Genomic DNA, 20343 nt, shown 5'->3' with positions numbered 1-20343 from the left:
GTCTCATGCCAATTTAATTTTTAGGCTAGCCAGAAGAACCTAGAAGAGTAGAAGAAAACTTCTTCTTCCCTCACAGCTGCTAGAGCAAAATGCCATAGACGGAGTAGCTTATAAACAGAAATTTATTTCTCACAATTCTAGAGCCTGGAAGTTGATCAAGATGGGGAAGATTCAATGTCCTGTGAGAGCCCATGTCTAGACAGCTCTCTTTTTGCGGTAACCTCACATAGCTAAAGGGGCAAAGGAGTTTTGGTGGGGCAGGGGGAGGCTCTTTCGTAAGAGCACTCAGTCCGTTCATGAGGACGCTTCTCTCATCATCCCAAAGGTGCCACCTCCTAATATCATCTCCTTGGGATTTAGGATTTCAACACATAACTTTTGAGGAGACATAATATTCAGTATACTGCAATCACTAAGCACACTATCTAGGTCCACTGACGACGTTTTTTCTACACTGAGATTTGCTCACTGGAGGGCCTAGTGAGTTGATTTGCATTCCCATGCAAGCCTTTACCTCATCGTGGAGTGGCACTCTAGGGAGTGTGGCCCTTACACGATGCCTGCGACTGAGTAACACTGTGTTTTGCACCTTCCCCATTTAAACAGACCTCAAGTGAGACTGTCAGGCATTTGATATCCTCTCTGGATGTAGTCTCCCTCCTTTTGTCATCAACATATCCCCAATCAGGCACTTCAAGCAGACCAAGAATCTTCAGGTTGTTCACATAGCTTTTCACATGAGCAACTAGAAAATGACCAATGCGTGACCCAGAAATATTTTGACGTCCCCTAAATTAGTAAAAGCCAACAGTAAATAGAGGCGATTTTATCCTTGTCATCCTCACCGACTGGTAAAGTTCAATCCTGAGATTCAAAAATTATGTACCCGGTATTCAAGAATTATCTTGAATTCACAGCATAATGGAGTGATTTCCTTTAACTTTCAATTCAAAATATAGTTAGTTATCTACATACTTCTTGTCTTCTTTTGTGTCAGTCACTACTGGATAATGCAAAAGAGCTTCAGGGTTTCTAATAATTCTATTAATTAGGAATTAGCTCAAGTGCTTATTTTGGTTCTCTAACTCTGAAAGAACAATTCTCAGATTTACTGCAGGAAAGGCCAAAAACTATTTTTGACATGAAAGCTTTCACAGAATCCCCATAGATTCTGTGAAACATAGAAAGGTATAGCCTCCTAATGAGTGTGAAATCAGAGGGACTGAATCCCTTTCTACTGCCAACCACCACAACCAGGAAGCACCTAATATCCCTTCTCAGAGCCCTGAGATTCTTTGCAACGTAGACTGAGAATCACTGTAGCAGATACCAATTTCTGGAGTATCACTTACAGACAGTAATCATCTGGAGTCATTTTCCTCCTCCATTTGAACTATAGTTAGGAATTGCCATGAACTTGCTCATCTTTCTCCATGCTTCCGAATTTACGGTCTAATTGCCGGAAGTTCCCATGTATAGAGATAGAAATCTTATCAATGTTTAAAACATGAAACTACAAGAAGCGAACTCCCCAACCATTCCCAGCAAGCACTGCCACTTCTTTCAATTCTACACTATTCTCCAGCCAGAGTTCAAGAGTTTTTTCTCCTAATATGATAGCAAATAATCTCTAAAAATACAACATAGTTTTTAGCAGTGCATTAAGTCAAGCAGTTCCACTTGCTCATCCTAGAATATGTTTCAGAGTTTGGAACCTAGAAAATAGGTCCCAAGCTTGTAGCCTAGTATAACGATTTTGTCATAGATTGCTCTTCTTTCTACAGAAAGAAGTATTTTTACTTAAGAGTTATAACGTTGGGGTTAGGTGTTGTTTTCTATATAGTACTTCCAAGATACTTATCTCTCCCTAGGTCTCAAAGGTCATGGAAGATGCACATGTCTGAGCTGACTTGCTCTGCTAAACATCTTACTCACTACACAATAGCCTCTATGTTAGTCTGCAGAAACCTTTGATATTTGCCAGCCACCATCATGGTTCATTGATACCCCTGACTGAGTCCAAAGTTCTTCCTTTCAAAACACACAATAATTACAATAGCCTTGACTTCCTCTACTACTCATGCTGTTTACTGTCCAAAGAAAACTGCTGCACAAGTGTTTGATGTTTGCTTGCTTGTTGGGTTTTTTGTTGGTTTGTTTGTTTGTTTGTTTGTTTTTGTCTGCAGAAAGCATCAAAGAAGTGTTGTTTACACAAAGGATGAAAAGAAGACAAATCTTATCCAAGAATTTTTCTAGAGTCTTGATCAAGAATTTATACCGAAATTTGAATTTTCAATATTATGGAAAGCTAGACATGTCTTGTTTCATCAAATAAACTATAAACTCCTTGAGGACAGAAATCATGGCTTACGTTTGTTTGGAATTGCTTATTATACTCAGAATAGCACTCCTTGATAACACTTTTGGAATGAAATCAAAACAAGCTAGAGAGTAAATTAAGCCATAGAGCAGTTTCTACATTGTTTTGCAATCTTGTAAGTGTCCTTCTGTACCTCATTAAGTTTAGTCTTGACATCCAATTTACCATATAGTCTTATAACTGAATGAAAAAATGGCACTGAATGACTAAAGCCACCACTGCCTGCATAGTTCTTCCACTTCTTTGGTGGAGTTCTGGCATAAGAACTTAGAAAGAGTGAATTGGAGGCTTTAAGAGAGTAGATTCGATTCAGAAGGGAACAAGGAAGGAATCTGCATATTTAAGGGTCTTAAATGAGCTAATGCCTGGTAAGGGTGGTAGATCTCCCAGTGGTCTCCTTGTCCCCAAATAATTTTCCATTTTCTAAAGGATTTTTTTTAAAGCCAAATTTCATTTCACTGAAAATAATTCTTTCAAACAGAAATTGAAATATACCTTCTTTAAAAATGCAAATGTCGGTTAAAGGGTACCACTATCTAATTAGGTTTGAGATGATTAGATGACATTTGTGGTATAAGTAAAATCATCCGAGTCAATAGCAGACAACCATTTTTGCATAAAAACTAATTTACAAATAAATTAAAATGTTAAGATGATCAATTTCTTTTCATTTATCAAAAGTGAATATAGCCTTGTAGAATTCAACAGGGGAACAATATACCTATTTTACAATTTAGATTATTAGTTTCAAAAAGAATGGAACAGCATCAGTGAGAAAGTTGTCATTGTTTAGTGATGAACATTAATCTTTGGGCATATTTGAGAAGTAGCAACATGGAGAAGACAGTTCTCTAAATACTCACCTTGAAATTTAATCAACAGCCATCTCTCTGCAAAAAGTGGCTATGGATTGCTCATCCCTGACCTATGTAGAAGCCACCTAAACATCTGTTTTATATTTTGAGTGTTATTTTGTTGTTTCAGATATTAATGTTACCCATTTCTCTGCATCTCTTCTTAACTACTTAGGTTGTTGCTACAGCTATTTTTTCTGAGGAGAGACATTATCTTGCCATTAAAAACACAGGCAAAAATTAATGTGCACTAGGGTTTTATGTATCTACTCCTATTCAGTCACTGTTGCTTATGTATACATAATTTTCATATATTCAAGCATACATAAAACCTTATAAAAATGAATACCATTTAATGAGCTACTTTGTAGTTTCCAAATACAAACAATCTCTTTGCATACTGATATTAACATTGAAGCACATAATTTATTAATATTTTAGAAAAACATTTAGAAAAAGTAGTGCATTAAAAATATACTCTAGCAAAAATGTTTAAGAAAGAGAAAAGGTAAGAAATTAGAAATTTAAAACTCAATACTCTGATCTTTGTTTTCACCATCGATGCTAATAAACACCACCCAGGAGATACAGAGTAAAGAGAAAATTATCTTATTTGAAGAGTGTGCCTTAGTGGGTTAAGGACCCAAAAAAGAGCATAGGAGTTCCCCGTATGACTCAGTGGGTTAAGGACCCATCCTCCATGAGGATGCAGGTTTGATCCCTGGCCTCACCTGATGGTTAAGAATCCAGCATTGCTATAAGCTGCAGCATAGATAACAGTGGTGGCTCGGATCTTAATGTTGCTGTGGCTATGGTGTAGGTCTCAGCTACAGCTCCAGCTCAACTTCTAGCCTGGAACTTCTATATGCTACAGGTGCGGCCATAGAAAAGAAAAAAAGAAAAAAAAAAGAAAGGAGTATAAAATGATTAAGACCCTAAAGACAATCACTCCTGGACTTTATCCTAAATAGCTGAAAAATGATATATTCCCTTTAAGTGAATGTTACCATATACATAAAACAAGAGCTATGTATTAAAATGCAAGATAATTTGGAACTATAAAACCCTGGTAAAATGGTCTAACATGTTTTCGATGCCTCAAAAGATATTTCAGCTTATTTTAGCCATGATGGGGTCTCGTTATAAACAATTTTTATTGCACAATACAGTGAAAATTATTTTTATCTTTGTTTTCTCATTTTGTTCTAATTCTGAATGAAAGAGTGGATAATAGAATCAAAACTTGAATACTAAAACAATTAAATCATCTTTGATGTAGTCAAAAGGGTATGCAGATACTTGGGAAATATTTTTAAATTTTAAAGATTCTAATAAAATGCCTAGATATTAAAATAAAAGCACTAGATGGAACCAATTGCAAAAAGAAAAAGTAATATACTGAAGGCATGGTAACAGAAAGTATCAGAAATTAATACATAGAGCAAAGAGAATCAAAAAAGAAGTGAAAAAGCATCAGTGAGCTGTGAAACAACTTTAAGCAGGCTAATGTACATGTAATTGGAGTCACATTGGAAAGGAGCTGGAGGATGGTACTGAATAATCTTTGAAGAAATAATGTCTAAAAATATTCCCAATTTGATGACAATTATAATTGCATAGGTTGAAGAATTCAATAAGTTTGAGGTATGAGATTCATGAAGAAAACTACCTCAACGCACACTGTAATTAAATGTCTCAAAATCTGTGAAAAACAAACCAAAAAACTCTTTAGTCAGAAAAAAAATGACTATGTAACAGGAACAGAGATAGGAATCACAGCAAATTTCTCACCACACCAGAAACAACGCAAGTGAGAAGCAGAGCGATATCTCTATTCTACTGAAAGAAAAATCGCAATTTAGAACACACCTTTCAAGACCAAAGGCAAAATAAAGACTTTCAGATATCTGAGAGTTGAAGGAATTCATCATAAACATACCTGCACTATAAGACACATCTTCAGGCAGAACAAAATGATGCCAGAAGGAAACCTGATCTACACAAGGAATGCAGAGCACCAGAAAACATATAACCAAAAAGGTAAAACATGAAGGAGCTTTGTGCTATTATGTAAAGTTCTTAAAAGATGTTAATTGTTTCAACTAAAGTAGAAACCATGTATCATGGGGTTTATAACACATGTAAAAGTAAAACATATGTCAATGTTAGTTCAAAGGCTGGCACAGAAGAAATGGAAGCAGATATTATAATGTTCCTATAATGTTGATTAAATGGTATAATATCATTTGAAGGTAGAGTGTAATGAGCTAAAGATATATACTACAATATTTAATGCATCCCCTAAAATAACAAAAGACTTACCACCGTTTAGCCAAAAATGAATTAACATTAAATCAAAAAAGCATTCTCAAAAAAGTTAATCCCAAAGAAGCCAGAAAAATAAAAAAAAAAAAAAATGAAGAAAGAACTGATAGAAGAAATAGAAAACAAGTAGCAAAATGATAGATTTAAACCAACCCATATTAACAAACACAAAATAGGTAAATGGTCTAAATACCCCAGTTAATAGGCAGAGGTTTTCCAACTGGATCTATAAACAAAACACAAAAATATGCCAACTCTAAGAAATGCACTTCAAATATAAAGACACAAATAGTTTACAGGAATGAGGATGGTAAAATATGCACAATACTAATGCCAGTCAAAAGAAAACTTAAATCATTATGTAAATGTCAGCAAAAGTAGATTTCAGAGCACAGAATACTACCAGATATAAAGAAGGTCATTTCCTAATGATAAATAGGTCAATTCATCAAAATCACATAATAATCCTAAACATTCATACACATAATAGGAGAACTTCAAACTACATAAAATGGAAACTGACAAAACTACAATGAGAAACAGACAAAGCCACAAGGACAAAAACAAGTAGAGAAAAGATCAGTAAGGATATAGGAAATTTGAACATCATTATTAACCAACTGGCATAAGTGACATTTATAGAACATTATACCCAACAACAGAACACATATTCTTATATTTATGAACACATTACACTTCCAAGGTAGACTATATTCTAGGTCACAAAATATTTCACTAAATTCAAAAAAATCAAATCATACATGCATGTTTTCTGAACACAGTAGCAGGAAATCAGTAACCAATAACAGAAATTAGTGATTAGTATTTCAATAAATTTAAAAAACTCAAGTCATACAAGTATATTTCCTGACCACAATAGCAGAAAATTAGTATTCAGTAACAGAATTATTTGGAAAAATCTCCAAATATTTGAAAACTAAATGTCACATCTCTATGTAACCTATGGGCTACAAGAAATCAAAAGAGAAATTAGAAATTTTGATCTGATTAAAATGAAAATAAAACATAGAAACATTTGTGGGCATCCTCTAAATTAGCACCTAGAAGAAAACATGTAGTACTAAATGCCTGTGTTAGAAGAGAGAAAATGTCTTAATGACCTCAGCTTCCAATTTAAAAAAACTAGAAATGAGGAGCAAGTAAAACATAGAGTGAGCGGATGGAAGGAAGTAATGAATGCCAGTGTGGATATTAACAATATTGGGAACAAAAATAATAGAGGAAAATCCATGAAATCAAAAGTTGGCTTTTTGAGAACATCGATAAATTGATAAACTTCTAGCCAGACTTACAAAGGGAAAAAAGTGAGATAACACAAATTACCAAATTAAGAAGGAGAGAAGAGATATCACTACATATTCTAAAGATATTAAAAGGATAATAAGGAAATATCATAGACAAGTTTAGGTCAATAAATGCAACAACCTAGACTGATAGTTTGAAAGACACAAAGTAGTAAAGATCACTCAAAAATAAGCTTAAATAGCCTGAATAACATCCCCATGGCTACAAAAGAAACTGAGTTTGTTGTTACTAACCTTCCGCAAAAGAAAACGCCAGGCACGGATGGCTTCACTGGTGAATTTTCCCTAACGTTGAGAGAAGAATTACCATTGTACACAAACTCTTCCAGAAAATTGATAAGGAGTGAATAATTCCCAACTCTTAAATGAGGCCAACATTACTCTGATACCAAAACTAGACAAGAACATAACAGAAATGAAATCACAAACATATATCCCTCATGGACATAGCTGCAAAAGTCCTCAGCAAAAGAATAACACATTAAATACAACATAAAATGAGGATATTGCACAATGATCAAGTGGGGTGTATCCCAGAAACGCAAGGTTGATTTAACATTCAAAAATCCATTGGTATTATTCCCCATATCAACAACCAACAAAGAAAAAATATATGATCATCTCAACAGACTCAGAAAAAGCAGTTGAAAAAAATGCACTATCCATTCAGTTTGTAAAGAAATCTCTTGAACTAGAAATAGAGTCTTCTCCAACATGTTACCTATGATGGTAAAACTTCTAGGGTAGCTCACAAATCTATTTATCCCATGTACAAATTATTATATCTATGCAATTTTAAAAAAATTGGAGCTAGCACTCTTGAAATCTGCAGCCTGGGATTTCAGTTACACATATTCCTTCAGCATGAGGCTCCCTTGGGAGCAAGCTGGCTACTGGCCTAGCAAGCCTGGGCTTGTCTATGAAACTCAGTCACATTAAGGTGTAAATAATCAGTCCCCACTCCATTAAAGTGCCGAAGACAGAAGATCATGGAACATCTAGTGGAGATGGAAGAGGCAATTTGAATTTCTTATGTTTTTTAATCCTATAGGGCTCTCATTGTCCATCTCTGTCCCACAATAAAAGCACGATGTTAACAGGTGTTAATAAACCCATGAGAGAAGAAAACCTGGAGGAGGAGGATTATTCCAGGCTACAATGAATCGAATGAGCTAGGATCTACAGACATCACAGATCTGAAGGAGGAAAGAGGATTCTATCACAGTATTTTCAGCCCATTAACAAAACCAATTCTTGTAGCCGATGTAGCCTGAAGCCAAGGCTGATTTCTCAAGGCCTGTGCTTTCCTGCAGAATCGATCTCATAGTCCTACAGTTCAGAAACCTAAAAGGAAGGAATACTACTACTTAGCTCTGAATAAAGGCCCTCAAGGTCCTTCACACTCCACAGATTCAGCCCAAAATGACAGAGAAAGAAGGTATGAAGGTACCTTTCCTGTTTATTTCTCTTGGGGAAGTGCCTGTATGGGAGTATGTGATCCACACCCTAACTCCGACTCACAGACACATATGCAAGACTATTTCTGCTTCAGCTCTGGAATCCCACACCATCTAACTTCATCCTGCCTCCTCAGCCCCTCTCCACTTCTCTTTCCTCTGTGGATCTGGATGGTGAGAAATTGGTGCACGCTTTTTTTTGTTTTTGTTTTTTTGTTTTTGGTCCTTTTAGGGCCATACCCACGGCATATGGAGGTTCCAAGGCTAGGGGTCAAATCCGAGCTGTAGCCGCTGGCCTACGCCACAGCCACAGGGATGAGAGGAAGAAAGGATGAGGTGGGTGCAAGACAATATATCCCATGTAAAAGAGTAAGAAACTCAGTGGCTTTATCTCCTGACTGAGCGCCAGTCCTAGTGACAGCCTTCAACTATGAACAGATCCTTAAACACTCTCCAGAGAAAGGACTTGAGGAGTGTTAGTGCCAAAGAGGCAAATAGTCTCCGGAGATGGAGGCTACTTGCCATCCCACACCCCTCTTCTTTCCTTCCTTCCATCATTATGGAGTGTGTTCTCTTTGACAAGTACTGTGCTAGGTTCAAGGACAAGTGTAGCATACTTTGGAGAATTTAAACTCTAAACAGAGGCAAAAACATATACTGGCATGAAAGGCGGTAAACATTTAATGATACAATAATTGAATATATTATATAAAATAATTACACTAAAAAGAAAGAGGCCAGACCCCCCCAAAAAAGAGTTCATATTGAACAGATTCTCTCTCTCTCTCTTTCTCTCTCTCTCTCTCTCTCTCTCTCTCTATATATATATATATATATATATATACACACAATTTTTTTAATGTAAATTAAATTTTAATAGAAAGTAGATCAGGAGTTCCCGCTGTGGCTCAGCAGTAACAACTCAAATAGAATCCATGAGGACACAGGTTCAATCCCTGGCCTCACTCAGTGGGTTAAGGATCTGGCATTGCCATGAGCTGTGGTGTAGGTCGCAGACACGTCTGGGATCTGGCATTGCTGTGGCTGTGATGTAGACTGGCAGCTGCAGGTCCGATTCGACCCCTAGCCTAGGAACACCCATATGCCATACCTGTGGCCCTAAAAAGATAAAAAATAAAAGTTAAAAAAAAATCTTTCTTTAAAAAACAGAAGAAGAAAGTATACCTGTCATTGCTTGGGGATGGGGCCCAAGGGAGCGGGGAGGGCACTAGGGGGATATTACAAAAGGGCTCAAGGAAACTTTTAGGTGTGATGAGGATACTCATTACCTTGATTCTTGTGATGATTTCATGAGTACATACATAAATGAAAACATGTGCAGTTTATTGTATCTCAATTAAACTGCAATAAAGCTATTAAAATCTATTTCAGAGTACAGTGTGGACACGATGGAAGTAACAGGCTTTCTTTTTTTTTTCCTGCAGAGGTTGAGGCACTCTGCAGACGCCTCTTAAATAGTTACTGCTACACCCAAGCATGTTCTCAGTATCAGACAGGGTCCTCACAGGAAACAGAGTGGGAAGAGATGGATAAAAGGAGTGTATACAAAGGTGTCTGGAAGATGTGGAAGATCGGAGCACCCCGGGGCCAGGAGTACAGGGCACAAGAACTCCCCCTAGACTGGCAGTGGAGAGGAGGAGAGTGGTTCCTGGAACTTGGAGACAAGGTGTCCTGCAGAGAAAGACACTTGAAAAGGACCTTAGAGGCAACATCCAACCTGCACAGACCATTCAGGGAGGGAGCAGAGGAAGGAAGACCCTAACCAAACTCTCCTCTCCCACCTTTACCCTACAGGTGCTGCACGTGGCCAGCCACAACCAAAAGCCAAGGCGGCATCCAATCAGATCGGCTTCCTAGGACTCAGAGCAGCATGGATTACAAATCCAGAAAAACAGAGGAAAGGCAACACAGTCCCCACTATAGTCTGCTTTCTCCTTTTCTGGTCCAGGAGCAAAAGATGCAAAATGAGACAGAACTAACACGGAGTCATGTTTTTCCTTTGAAAAACAATGATGATTTCAGATGTTTACCTCACACTGTAAGCCTCAGTCTTTACTCTGATAGGATAATCTCCGATCCTACGTTTGGAAGGATGCTGCAGAGAGCGTGAATTTGACAGCCAGTGCCCTATGCCAGGAGCTGACAAGAAAAACTATGGCTCGTGGGCCAAATCTGGCCCACCATCTGCTTTTGTACAGCCCGCAAAGCTAGAATGGTTTCTACATTTTAAATGGCTGAAAAAATAGCAAAAGAAGAGAAATATTTTGTTACACATAGAAATTACAAGAAATTCAAATTTCAATGTCCACAAATAAAGCTTTTCTGCAACTGGGTATGCCCACTATTTACATATTATGTGTGGTTGCTTGTGCACTCAGTGGCGGAGTTGAGTAGTGGCCTGTAAAACTTAAAATCTTTACTCTCAGTCTTTCACAGAAAAACTTTGGTGACCCTAACTTTGTGCTAAAGAAGCTGGAGATTTGGAGTCAGATTCACCTGAGACCAGACCCTGGTTCTACTGGTACTTGGATGTGTCATCCTGACATGTTACTCAATTTCTACGAGCCTTAGGTTTTTCAAGGAAAAACAAGAAGGATAATAATGTCCACTATATGGAGGGACAGTTGACGATTACAGAACAGAAGTAAGTATCCAGCACAGAGACTGATACACAGAGAAAACTGTTTCTCTCATCAAATGAAAAACGGAAGTGAAAAAAAACCATGCAGCATTAAGTCAGACAGGTCTTCTTGCTTTTCTTTCTATATATCTTTTTTACCTCACCATATACTAAACATATTTCTCTCTTCTCATTATTCCAACATGTGTAAGTGGAGATTTACCTCTTATCTAAAACTAATCTCTTGCCAGTAAACATCATATTCCCTCCCTTTCCAATGTGCTTAGATAATAGCTTTTAATCTGTAGTATGCTTAGAAGTCACCAGGCGTTAAGATACAGATCTCTCTGCATTTTAAAAGTACTTTAAGAAACATTGATATAAGATTTCTCTCTCTCTCTCCTTCCCTCTCTCTCTTTCTCTCTCTCTCTATTACACACACACACACACACACACACACGCTCGCGTGCACGCTTCCTTTGTAACATTTCAATCTCTTTTATGAACTCTTTCCTCCTATCAATATCCTTTATCTTAAAAAAAAAAAAGACTAGAGCTTCTATTATCCTAATAGCCTTTCTAGCTGCCTTTTGATCTCTTTTTCTTTTTACCATAAAAACCCCCACATATACAGTCTACATATAAAACATCTGAAGGTATTTGGGGAACTTGTTTTCTATATCTCTACATTCCCATAACATCTCTCACTGTCCATCTACTTCTTCCTTTTCTGTTTCCTTTATTAGTTCCTTTTCCTCTTCTCTCCATTAAACAGAACCTTCCCCCATTTTACTGCTACATAGTTCCTCACTTTCAAGTGAGCTCTTCCGGCCCTAGTCAGAACCCTTGTTAAGGAACTTTGCAGTGGGAGGCTAACCTGCTTTTACCCCAGGCATGGGAGTTGTAATCAGTGTTGCCAGGCATGGTTCCCAGGTGTTGGGTCAGATGAAGCTCAAGAGGTAACATCTGTCTTCTCCTGCCTGAGCTAACAGAGAGAAGAGCTAGATAGAGAACACAAATAGGAAAGGAAAAAAATATATAGATATGCCATCTTGAGTACCAATAAAGCTGATTGTGGAAAATGTGGGTTATGTCAGCAGCCAAGTGGGCTTTGCAATACTAAACTGCTGACTTACACAGATTTATACCCCCTGCCAGAGACATTGAAATGGAAAAGAATCCTGCAGACAACTGTAGTCTGCTCAGAGGAAGAAATACTCTACTTAATCTTAATTACCACTCAAGAACAAATTGATGATGATAAGCAGAGGCTACAATGCACCACAAGACTTGGTAACAAGAATTAATTTTTTTTTTTTTTGAAAACTAAATATGCTCTATTTAGATTGTTTGAGCATTCAGTATAACTCTCATGACAACACAACGGTTCATTCATCATACCTTTGCTTCAAAATATCAGATACTGGAGTTACAAAGGTAAGACATGGTGCTTCCCCACCAAAGGCATAAAGCCTGGCAGGAGAGGGGCATGCCAATTCCATAACAGCAAAGAGGGGGCAGCAGTGGCAAGAAGCAGCCATGGGGGCAAGTGGAGATCCCCCAAGTGCATCCCAGTCCCCTAAGGAAAGGTTTCCCTGGCTGACACCGTGTCTTGACAAGAGGTGGGATTATTATAGCTTGTTCCTACTTCCCTGCTGCCAGAGGTGAGTAATCAAGTGTTTACTCCTGTTGCAGAGATAACAGTTCTCGGAGGGGCTAGCCCTGCCCTTGTCACTTCCCCATCTTGATTCAAGTCTCTTCGTTTTCTTGCTTCAGTATATTTGCCATTTTTTTTCTTCTCTGCAGGAAGTAACAGGAAAGTATGGCAGTGGAACGTTTTATGTGAGTTTCAGAAAAGATATTTTAAAGGTTTAGGGCAAAAACATGATCTTATAAAGGGATGGGTTTTGTGGGGAAAAAAAGGGGGGATAATCTGGAATAGGCTGAAGGAAAAGAATCTTAACTAAGAAATTATTTATTTTATTTTTTTAAACATATTTATTTATTTATTTATTTTTTGGTGGTGCCCACAGCATGTGGAAGCTCCCTGGCCAGGGATCAAACCCATGCCAGAGCAGCAGCCCAAGCCACTGCAGTGAAAACACCTGATCCTTAATCTGCTGTGTCGAAAGACAACTCCCAAAGTAATCATTTTTAAATGCTCTAAAATTGTAAGGAGGGAGGCCACTAAAGACATCTTCTAAAAGGGACTAGAGCAAGCCATGGAGTGTGGGCACATGACCAAGGCTAAGCTAAAAGATTAGTGTAAACTTGTATGAATAGCATCAGGAAGACGAAAGTCCTCAAGGAAAAAGATGAGGCTCAAAAATTCTAAACACCACATAAAGAACTTTAAATATGTGTTCCAAATAAAAAGAAACAGAAATAGTCTCAGGGCATATGATGACACAGATGACAAAGACAAGGCAACTGAGTCAACGTTACTCTTGGGAAAGTCACTTGATTTCTCCACAACAAGTTTCCCGATTCCTCCGCAAATGAAAAGGTGTTGGACTCCAAGGTCCCATTCAACCAACTTTGTTTCCAATGTTCCTAAAGGAGAACCATCTTCGAGCTAGGAAAGGAAGTATATAGACTCTCCTTCGCACAGTGAGAAATGTAGGTTAAAGTAATAAACAGGACAGCTACCAAAAGAACAGTAAAAAAATAAAGCATATCACATTGACTTCATTCCTGCTGATGCATTGAGAGGAAAATGTCATTGACATAAAGTTTCTTGATTTCAATCATGTGTGTAATGAATCCTCCAATGATGCAATTTTGGATAAAACAAACCAGAAGGTTATTTGGGTTTCAACTGGCATTAGTTAGAAATGACAAATGGAGTCATGCATTAGGCACTGAGGTTTCCTGTGTAAAGGCAACGAGTACAGCTAGTTTCCTTCGAGAACTTCTTCTCGGGGTTTGAGCATCACCATGTGACCCTGAAAGCCATGTGGGTAGCATGTGATGTAGAGAAGAAATCCACTGAAAGCTCTGGAGAAGAGTGACATAGTGCCAAACTCTGATGAAGACAGAGCGACTGCCATGGGGCCTTAGGAAAAAGGTGGCAGGCAGTTTCTTCAGTCTAGGGAAATGGCCCCAGTCCATGAGCCAACAGCTCGGGTGAGCTCTGAGCAGCAGGTCAGAGGCCACAGAGGCCGCAGCTTAGATCAAAGAGGATGGTCAGATTAGGACCTGGGGCAAGGTGAAAAAGAAAGGCATGAGGAGCAGCCAATAGACTAAGCCAGGCAGTAGAAGGAGCCACCCAGGAATCTCAGAAAGGAGTGGGAACCTCAGTCCTGTAGCTGGGGAGCTGCTGGATGTAGACACTAACAAATACCTGAGTTGCATGGTGAAGTGACTATCCTGGGTGGAAAAACTGGAGTTTGAGGGGTATGGAATTCTGTTTTATCCCTTCTTTCTTTTTTCCCCACTTATCTTTAATTCCTAATTTTTTATAACAAATATAAACTGCTTGTATAATAAAAAAAAGTTATATTATTTTCACAAAATGGCAAAAAAAAAAAAAAAAGTAATCTTTGCTTTGGCATCAATAGAAAGATAATACCCTGATCCTGGGAGTTCTACCGCTGGAAATAATGGCCACACTTTGCAGATCAGCTCACCTCTGCACACGGTTCTTCCGACAGCACACTCTCAGGGCAATGAAGATAAATTAAAGAGAGAACAGGAGGAGGGAAAAGAGTTGGCTAGCATGTTTATAAAGGAAGTAGTAGAAAGCACTGAAATATCTAGCCTGGACCAGAGACTTCTGAGTGGAGAGAAGAGCAGCCATACCTAGCACAACGTAGGGGCTCACTTCACACTTATGAATAATCAGTAATTAAATAAATGACATCTCCTTGGCTAGATTATAACTTCTTATAAGAGTAAGTTGTGATTTATGCTTCCTTCTATCCCTCAAGAGCCTACTACCATGCTTTGCACATAGTGAAGGCTCAGTAAACATTTCACGGTATTTTATTGCATTCTTCAACCCCATAACAGTTCTAGATAAATAGCTAGAAGCAGATCCTGGCAGCTGGGAAATAAGTAAAGAATTCTCTAGTATCTGTCTTCTCTTCTGGCTCACCCTTAGCCCCCAGACTACTCGGCACTAAAGAACTTCACCTTCTTATCTCCAAGGACCCAACGCCCTCCAATCCTCTTGATCCATCCACTGCTCCTCATGTTGGATTCCTCATTATCCTTCGGGCTCTACCCCTAAGATTTTAAACTCTGAAATTCCAATTGCATTGTCAAACTTACTACACATGGCCTCTCAGTGCCTCTAACCTAACATAATTAGGACTAAATTCATCATTTTGTCATTCAAACTTGTTTTTCATCTGTTTCTTCATATTTCTGGTTAACAGCACCATGGCTGGCTTGTTAACTGATGTTTAAGACCTGCAGGCCGTCACTGCCCCAAGTTTAAATGCTCCCCCCTCACCATACTTCAAACCCTTCTTCTCTCCTTTCTGGACAATAACAATAGTGCTCCAGGGCAACTCACTTCCTTCTTCACACTGCGACAAACCGTTCCCATTGCCCTCGGATTAACCTCCCGTGCCTCCCTCTGATCATGGTATTTACTTGCTGAAAAGTCTTGCTGATCCCTTTTCTGACTAACTAGAAATGAAATTCTCTGGTTTGTCACACAGTTTGTGACAAACTGATCCTAACCTGTCTTTTCCAGCATGAGTTCCAACAAGTCCCAGAAGACAGCCCTCTACTTCAAACCAGCCGTTCTGCCCAAATATTCTTGATGCTTCTCAGCCCCTCAACCTTTCTGCTGCCCATCCATTTTCAAGTCCTACTTCACACACTGTCCCTGCCTGGCAGCCTGCTCTCAACTCCTCCGCTGGGTCAAAAGAGTCAGTGCCTCCTCCTCCAGGCTTCTGTATCACTTCCTGCCTTGTAACTCTTACTCTCTTCTTCATAGTTTCATGGGAATGTACACATTTGGCTGATTTTTCATAACAAAGTACATAATATAGTGAGACCTTACATTATACATCCTTGTATTAGTCATTCATCCAGCGATTTAAAATGGTTTTTGAGCACTCCACGTGTGCTAGGTGATAAAGATAAGCAATGACCTGGATGGATTTGTCCCTACTCTCTTGGAGCTTAATTTAACATGTACAAGTGCCAATAAACAAATGACTAGTAAGTAGCTGATCAATTAGAATTATGATAAATACTAAAAATAAAAAAGTACACAATGCAGTACTGATATACAGAAAGTGAACATATAGGATGATACTGGTTTTCTGATTCAAAACACCTTTCAAAATGGACCATATTTAACCCAGCTTAAAAGTATTTGCTAGTTTAGTATTTGCTAGTTAAGAAATACATTCCTTAATTTCCAGCATAATCTGGTTATTATGAGTAAAGATAATAACATCTGAGGGACAGAAAAAGGAAATTAAATTCCCATTCTTGGGCAGTCGTAGCTGACTAGTTTAGCTGCAAACCTAGGGCAGAAGTATCGTGTGGCCTTTTCCTTCCTGTTGTTTTACTCTAGAGTAGCTATTTTCTGCTTTTACCAGTTGCATGGAGCCATCAATCATGGCCAGTAATCTCCAACAAAATAAGAAGAGCAAAAATATAAAGAGGCAAGTGATTCATCATGAAGCCTGATGCCAGCTGTAAGGGAAAAAGCCCTTTCTGGCTTGGAGCTAGCAGGCACAATAGCACATTATTCCCAAAGAAACTGTGACTTGAAATTTCTGAATGGGCTCACCACCAGTCTCAGCTGGCAGCCTACTATGCATGCACAGGCATGGAAACTCCTCAAATATACTTTTTTTTTTTTTTTTTTTTTTAGCATTGAGACTGTGCCTGGTATTTCTATAATCATCCCAAAACAATGTTAGAGTTTCATTTTTTGTTTTCTCCTACTGAATTCATGCTGTGAATATGAACTGTGAGACTATAAAATTCTCTCCGATCCTCTTAAGCAAGGGCTTTCAAACACAAGGTACCATATATATTCTGGCATCTCTGATGGTCAGTACATGAGTACTGAGAATAACAAATTACAGGCAATTGACAGTCATATAAATGGAAGCCAGAAGGCCACCCTCACAGCCATTTTTATAATGTGGCATGAGGGTGAAAGAAGGGACACTGGGACAGGAGGCAACATTTTAGGTAGAGACTGCACCATTGGGAATGAGACAGATTAAAAGAATTACCCTTACAAAAGGTTACTAGGGAGAACTAGCTATTCTAGGGGCCTGAATTGAAAGGAAAATGCAATGAACGAATAAAAACCATTGTTGTTGTGTCCTCTAATTAACTGTCCTTTATGTGTTCTTAAGGACTGTGGAAAACACACAGGGCATACGGGAAATTTTCTACAATGAACCATGAATGTTGCCTCTGCAACAAAGGGTAAACGGGAATGGAAAAATGAAGTACGCTTTTCCATGCATTTCCCCCTTTTACTTAGAGGAAAAAAAATTTTTTCGTGGCAAGCATCTTGGAGACATTGCCGAAGAACAGTTCATCTTCACATAAAGGTTACCTCTGTAAAGCTGCCAAGGTCAGGGCCCTGCGGTTCATCCGCCAAGTAAGTGCCAGTTGTGGAATCTATACCGTGGCAGGCATGGAGGCAGGCCTGGCTCTCCCACCCTCCTGATGAATCACCGTTCTTTGCTCCTTTGTACCAGAGTTGCCACTTTTTCCCACTCTCTGCCCTCCCTTCTCATTGGAAAGATCTTTTTCCTCACACAGGAGCTGAATGTTCCGTTGTTTGCCAGGAAGCCAGGCTTACTGAATGCTGATTTCATGGAAGTCACACAAGAGAGGCAAACAGTAATCTTTGAAGTAATCTGCTTGCAAAGTGACCTTACAAGACATGACGTGCTCAACTTGTTTGGTGATGCATCCTTTGTGCTACTTTAAAGGAAAAGAGGTATATAGATATACATTATGTAGAATGTACATTATATATGTGTGAATGATATATACACAGATGTTTCCTTTAATATATGCACATATACATATATGATTTTAGTTTCATTTTTGGTTGAGTATTTTAAATGGCTTTGTCTTTTTTACTCAAAAACATTTATTTCTCTTTTTTAAAGAACCACAAGGAAAGTGTAACTTCAGTTCCATTTTTTAAATCTCTAGTATATTCTAGAGTGTGCATATATATATATATTATATATATATGTATGTGTATATACATATATATATGCCATTTAATATCCCATTTCTGGAGTCTGACAGGGTGGAAAGGTATATTTCATTTCTTATATTTTGACACATAAAATGAAAGGAGTTATTCAAAAGAAGCATATAAGTGCTTTATAACAGATATTCTCCTAATAGAAAAGATATCTCATAGTCATCACTTTCTGCAGTCCTCAAAAGTAAAAATTTTTAGCATAAGTCATCTCAAACTATGCCCTTTTCGCATTTATTCAAGCTACTTTCATGCTACAACTTTACTGGAATTGAGGGGAGACTACATAATCGCTTATAAAAAACTGCATCTCTTTACTCTTAACAGCTTTCTAGGGTGAACTGTCACTCACCTTTAGGTCACCTCTCAGTAAATTGTTGTACGTGGCTTGACAAACTCACAAGGCATACACTACTTGATAGTAATGATTTGTTTTTAAAGAGCAGAGGGGAGGTTTCAGGGTTAGTTAAATTATATATGGTCATAGATACAATTCTTCAAAATCCTGGAAAACACAGAGATTGCTTATAATTAAAAAAATCCCCCAGTATATCTTAAAAGGAATTAATTTTCTATATTGTGCTGACACACAAACTGTTCAATTTTTTCTCTCCCTGATGTTACACATCTTCTTAATGATGAAGAAATAAAATGACCATATGTTAAATATTTTCATATTTTTGACAATTACAAAAAAAAAAGAAGCAGCAGCGGAGTAAGCTAATTGCACAAAAGAGGGAAATGTATTTATTGAAAAATTCAATACCCAACTGTCAATGAGTTGCAAATTGTGAACAGGACAACTATTAAAAATGAGATATCCATGTTAGCACTGTGATTCCACTATAGATATTGTTCATATGTTATTCATATTTTCCCACTGTTTTCACTAGTAAAGCCAATGGAAGTCATCAAAATTAAATCTGATAGGAAGTCAGATCAGGCAGAAAAAGTAATGGGAAATAAAGATGTAGTATAAGGCGATGGGCTCAGCTCAGCCCAGATCTGCAAGCAACTAAGAGCTGTTTGATGCTCTGTTAGCATTCTTGGCAGAGATTTAAAGATTGAGTGGAGATGAATTCTTAATAGCTTCCTAACATTCAGGTGGGAGGCTCCTTCCAGAAGGAGACTGAGACATAAGACTTATAATTGCAGGATGAGGGAACTGGATATATCGAGGCTTCTCCTCAGGATGGAAAGATAGCCCACCTCAGGAAACAAGAAAAAGCCCAAATAAACAAGCTAACTTTACATCTAAAGCAGCTTGAGAGAGAAGAACAGACAAGACCTAAAGTTAGTAGAAGGAAAGAAATCATAAAGAACAGAGCAGAAATCAGTGAAATAGAAACAAAGAAAACCATAGAAAAGATCAATGAAACAAAAAGCTGGTTCTTTGAAAAGATCAACAAAATTGATAAACCCCTAGCCAGACTTATCAAGAAAAAAAGAGAGAGGACTCAAATCAATAAAGTTAGAAATGAAAAAGGAGAAGTAACAACGGACATCACAGAAATACAAAGGATCCTAAGAGACTACTATATGCAACTATACACCAATAAAATGGAAAACCTAGAAGAAATGGACAAATTCTTAGAAAAGTACAATCTTCCAAGACTAAACCAAGATGAAATAGAAAAGATGAATGGACCCATCACAAGAACTGAAATTGAAACTGTGATTAAAAAACTTCCAACAAACAAAAGTCCAGGACCAGATGGCTTCACAGGTGAATTCTATCAAACATTTAGAGAAGAGCTAACACCTCTCCTTCTGAAACTATTTCAAAAAATTGAGAGGAAGGGATACTCCCAAACTCATTCTATGAGGCCACCATCACCCTGGTACCAAAACCAGACAAAGACTCCACAAAAAAAGAAAATAATACGCCAATTTCACTGATGAATATCGATGCAAAAATCCTCAACAAAATACTAGCAAAGCACATCCAACAATACATTAAAAGGATTGTACATCATGATCAAGGGGGATTTATCCCAGGGATGCAACGGTTCTTCAATATCCTCAAATCCATCAGTGTGATATACCACATTAACAAACTGAAGAATCAAAACCATATAATCCTCTCAATAGATGCGGAAAAAGCCTCTGATAAAATCCAACACCCATTTCTGATAAAAACCCTTCAGAAAGTGG

The 20343-nt window shown here is 38.0% G+C and overlaps 1 long non-coding RNA gene across 5 annotated transcripts in view; it reads right to left on the bottom strand.

Annotated features, from left to right (window-relative positions):
* The window catches only part of LOC100514329 (uncharacterized), a 277119-nt gene that overhangs the window by 236193 nt on the left and 20583 nt on the right, over positions 1-20343 (bottom strand). Inside the window, exon 1 of one of the 5 annotated variants that reach the window (XR_002340408.2) lies at positions 7119-7373. The exons of the other annotated variants lie outside the window; for them this stretch is intronic. This is a non-coding gene — a long non-coding RNA (uncharacterized LOC100514329). Of the gene's footprint in view, positions 1-7118; positions 7374-20343 lie in introns of those variants that run through there. 5 annotated transcript variants of the gene reach the window in all.

Source organism: Sus scrofa, chromosome 18, assembly GCF_054392235.1.
Source record: "Sus scrofa isolate SSC_HxYL_T2T_F1_AM1 chromosome 18, Sscrofa_HxYL_maternal_Yorkshire_Landrace_v2.0, whole genome shotgun sequence".
Taxonomy (NCBI): domain Eukaryota; kingdom Metazoa; phylum Chordata; class Mammalia; order Artiodactyla; family Suidae; genus Sus; species Sus scrofa.
Note: the sequence above shows the minus strand (reverse complement) of the source record. Positions and strands in the feature narration are given on the sequence as shown.